This window comes from Prunus avium, chromosome 1 (assembly GCF_965620075.1).
Source record: "Prunus avium chromosome 1, drPruAviu1.hap1.1, whole genome shotgun sequence".
NCBI lineage: Eukaryota > Viridiplantae > Streptophyta > Magnoliopsida > Rosales > Rosaceae > Prunus > Prunus avium.
The window spans coordinates 18,041,266-18,046,495 of NC_142284.1; the positions used below are offsets into that span (position 1 = coordinate 18,041,266).

Sequence of the window (5,230 nt, forward strand, 5' to 3'; positions counted from 1 at the left end):
TGAAGAGGATGGCATTCAAGATGAGAAAGGAGTGGATCAAATGTGCAGTCTTGGCCATATATACTTTCGTCACTATGCGAAGTAATAATATGATAAAGTTATATTATTTAGAGCACACAAGATTGAATTGATCTTACACTATTTATGATGATAAAGAGCCAGCCATTATAACCCTAGAATACGTTTAAGGGTTGTATAAGAAGAAAATAAAGGGCCAGCCAATATAACCGTTAACAATATATTTTTAAGGGTTGGCAACTTCTTTACATGTAAGAAAGTACTTATCTTAATCACATATATTTGGAAAAACTCTCTCTCGAGTTTGAAGAGAGAAAAAAAAACCCTAGAGATTATACAGCAGTCGCTACCCCATTCAGGGGTGGGTGGCTTCTCTCCCCACTACTACAAAAAATGAAAAAGACGACGGGAATTCACCATCGTGTATCTGGTTTTCAAACAGTCGTGAAATCGACCGACATCTTTTCCAAAAGCAAATCACGACGGTAAATCCCCGTCGTTGTTAAAACAAACAACGTCATTAACAAATAACAACCGACGTTTGTGTCAGTGGCGAAGCCAGGATTTCATGTGTCTGGGGGCCTTTCAGAAAATATAAATATTAAAAATTTCGAACTAGACATCAAAACATCAAAAATCATATTGTCTATATTTTCTATTCATTACAATCATAATTGTCCTCGACGAGTTTTCATATTTTGAAATCGTTGCATACCAACCTCGTCATCTATACTATTAAAAATGTCTTTCTCAATATAAGCAACCAAGCAATCATTCATCCACAAATCCCCCATTCGATTGCGTAACCGATTCTTCACAATATTCATAGCAGAAAATACTCACTCTACACTTGCGGTCGCAACAGGTAGGATTAGTGCTAGTGTCAGAAGCAAGTACACTAAAGGGTAGATCTGATCTTTTTTTATCTCAACCATCTTTTGCGCAAGATCAGTAATCCCTTTCAATTCTATAAATTCATTGTGTAATTCTCAAGTTGTTCTTCGAGTAATTTGAGGTCATGCTCAAAAAAATCACTTGGATAAAATTGGGCAAGTCGCATCAACTTTGCTTTATCAAAAGCAGAGAATGAATTACTTGGACTCAAGCATGCCATACAAAGAAGTAATTCAGTATTCTTCTCATTGAACCGATCATTTAACTCTCGGAGCTGAATATCAATGACATCAACAAATAAATCAACACGATAATGATGTAAGTTTGTGATGGGCTGAGCTTTACGTTTTGGTCTCCCTCCACTGGAAAAACTGTCATCCATTTTTGGAATTTCAATATGATACTTGCCACAAAAGAAAGAAACTTGATCAAGTAAAGAATCCCAACCATTATCTCTCATACTTTGCAATCTTCCTTTACATATTTTGACCAAGTCCAAGGCATCCACAATATCTTGATCTTTCTTTTGTAATGCCTGAGACAAGTCGTTTGTGATTCCCAAAATTCTTTTCATCAAGTGTAAACCAAAAATGAAGCTGAATGATTGCATAAAAGTCAATAGAACCTTTGCTTCAAATTTTTGTTCGTAACCTGATCCATCTGTTCTTACAATCTTAAGCACATCTATCACAGACGGGAACATGTTTTCCAAACTAATTAAACAATCATAATGAGAGCTCCATCGTGTATCACTAGACCGCTTAAGATTAGTTTCTTGATTCAGGCCTTGCCCACTTAAGAGCTCATTATTATTGAGTGCTTCAAAAATTGCATCAGCATGCTTTTCTCTCAACATATCACGGCGCTTAGCAGATGCACCCACAACATTCACCACATTAGAAACCATAGTAAATAAATCTGCAATTTCTGAATGTTTCTTTGCCACAGCTACCAGAGCTAGTTGAAGGTGATGAGCAAAACAATGAACATAAAAAGCAGAGTCATTCTCATTTAGAATGAGTGTTTTAAGACCACTAAACTCACCTCTCATATTACTTGCGCCATCATAACCCTGCCCTCGCAATCTAGAGATGCTTAATCCATGTCTCGAAAAGAAATCATCAACGGCTAACTTGAGTGAGGAAGATTTAGTATCTGTAACATGCACAATACCTACAAAACGTTTAATTAACTGACCTTTATCGACATAACGTAGCACAATTGCCATCTGCTCCTTTGAAGACATGTCACATGATTCATCAACAAGAATGGCAAATAATGAATCACCAATATCCCTGATGATTGCATTGATAATCTCAGTTGAAATAGCACTTGAAATGTCCTTCTAGATATCAGGTGATGTCAACTTCATATTTTCAGGAGCATTTTTTAGCGTGACAGCTTTTATATCATCATTGAAACAACATAGCCATCGTAAAAATACAAGAAAATTCCCTTGATTGGTTGAATTTTCGGATTCATCATGCCCACGAAATGGAAGCCCTCATTGTAACAATATTCTACTAACACCAATTGATGCACCTAAACGGGTTCGATAATCAATTTGATCTTGCTTTGAGTGTTTTGAGAGAATTGTTTCAATATGCTGCTTTTGGTTTAATAAGACCTCACAACTTCTCCAAGCTTTATTATGGGCACTATTCGGTCCTCCAACATGAATTTGTAGTCTATCTTTTTTCTTCCAATTCGAAAATCCAACCCCAACAACAGATTGCTCTCCAATATCAGGTTTAAAGAGATAACAACATAGACAAAAGGCAGCATCTTTTTCTATGCTGCACTCTAACCAAGTAGGAAACTCACTGTGAGAGTCCGTATTTAAAAAATTTAAAAGTATTTATTAAAGAGGAATAAACATTATTATATATAAGTAATTATCTTGGATATATATTTATATATAGATATTGTTTTACGTTTATAGTAGTAATTATAAGCATTTTATTTTATTAATTATTTTTATATTTTTATATGTTGAATTGAATAAGAAGCTTTGTTTTAATATATATATATATATATATATATATATATATATATATATATATATATATATATATATATATATGTGTGTGTGTGTGTGTGTATTATTATTGTCTTAGAATGTGTTTTAAAACATTATAATTCTTGGTGTAGAGTTATTGATGTGGGTCATAGAGAGAAATATTTACTAATTGAAGGTGATAGTTTTCCTTTGCTTTGAGTTTGACGTGCAAGTCAATTGTGCAAGTCATCTTTTTAAACTTGCAAGCTATTGGGATATTAATGAAAGATATAGTTGAGTCATTATTTTACTAGTACGTGTCTTCATAATATACATTCTCATCTTGTAATGACTTGGAGTGGAAGGAAAATTACTTGGGCACCAAGATTAAAACGTGTTGACTACTTAAGTGATGATAGAATGTTTATTCTAGTATAAATAGAAAGCTTACATTTACAAGTTGTTTACTACTACATATAGAGATAACATGTATACAGTGTGATAGTTGTTAGAGAGGACTAAAGAGAGATGCAAGGAAAATATGTTATTGGAGGAGATAGAGAGCTTTGCTTGTGGTTTACTAAATTGGATTTATGCTTTGAAATCGAGGTAGGGATTTCTTGGGAGCCTTTACAGGGATTGATTTAATTAAATTTCGTGAGCACTATATAATGCATGATATTATTATTTGATAGGCATAACTATATCATGTCATGGAAATTAGTTGGAGATGTTGGTTGGAGAAAATAATGACGGAAAAGAGGGTAATGGAAATAGTCTTTTGTGTAGTTGAGTCTAACTCTTGGCAGGTACCAGGTCTCAGGGATCCCACAGTGCACATGTTTTTATTGGGTGATTCGGGACTGGCGAAAGGGAGTTAGACAAGATGACTAACAAAAGGGGAATTATGGGATGATTGAAATGGGTGTTAGTTCATATAAATGGGCATTCGGGACCAAGTGGTATAAGCATGGTATGGGACGTGCAGGTCTGCTTGTCCAGTTATATGAATTAACGGGATTAGATGAAGAGCATTCATCCATTATTATTATTAATGTGATATTTGGTTGTGTGATTGCATGTCACTTAATTTAGTTATATCAATCTACTGTGGTAAGGTCTCATGTCCCTACTAAGCTGTGGTTGCTCATCCCTCACCCTGTTTAATTTTTCAGATGAACTAGAGGGCAAGTCAAGGACTAAGCCAGTTGAGGCTAAATTAGATGAGAGTGATAGAGTTTTATTTATTAATTGTAAAGCTGTAAGATTTTGGGATCTATTTTTATAAGAAAAGTTTATTTTAAACCCTTGTTTCGGGCTTCTTTTTATTTTACTTTTTAAGAGAAGTTTATTTTAAACCCCTGTTTTGGTTTTCTTTTTATTTTACTTTTTATTTTCTCACGCACCGGGCGCGGGGTTTCCGCCTACCCCCGGGTCCGGGGCGTGACACTCACTAAACCAACCATGATTAAATCGTCTTTGTTTTGCTCCAAAATTTTTGTAAGGAAAATTATGCCCTTGAGGTTGACAAGGACCTTTTTGGAGATAAGCTCTTCGAACTTGGTCTCGAACATTTGGATGGTAACTCAATATTTGATTACGTAATCCGGGATCAGATGGCAGATTTTGTAAGTTAACTTCTGTAGTTTGGTTTGAACTACTTTCATTTTTCTTTTGACTCTTTGCAGGTGACGACTCCACTAACTCAAACTTTGATTTTCTTTTGAAAAATCTTTCCATAACTGAAACACATATATGAACTATGTTTAAATCGAAACAATTATGAACATCTTCTCAAAATTATAGACCGAAGCAAATTGAGCATTCAATTCAAAGCAATATATTAATCAAACTAATAGAGAATCATATATATAGAAATTTATAAAATAAAATTAAAATTTCACCAACAGAAGTTCACAATTGCATTAAAGGGATAAAGAATTACATACTACACAAGAAAAATTACAAGGGATAGACAAATACATACTTGGAGTTGAATAGTGATTTACCAAATATCTCCAAAGCCTTTTTCCTTTGATAATCTACACATAAATTGAAAGACCCATTAAAATCAATAGAAATAAAAAAAACTTGATAATATAATTAGAATTTGAGAAGAAAAAAAAAAACTCACAAGTAACTGGCTGGTTGTTTCTGACTGAAGAAAAGAGAAAAAGGCTTAGGTTTATCTATTTATACTAGAAGGCAATATATAATAATAATAATAATTCTAATCCTTTTAGGAATAGGTAGTGTATAATTTTAGGATATTTGGCTGGCCCATGTTGAAATCTACTGGAACACGCCACTATGAGTCTA

The 5,230-nt window shown here is 33.9% G+C and overlaps 1 pseudogene; it reads right to left on the bottom strand.

Moving 5' to 3' along the window:
* Nucleotides 1-686: 686 nt before the first annotated feature.
* LOC110755288 (uncharacterized) lies at nucleotides 687-4,651 on the bottom strand (annotated as a pseudogene).
* Between the last annotated feature and the right edge of the window lie 579 nt (nucleotides 4,652-5,230).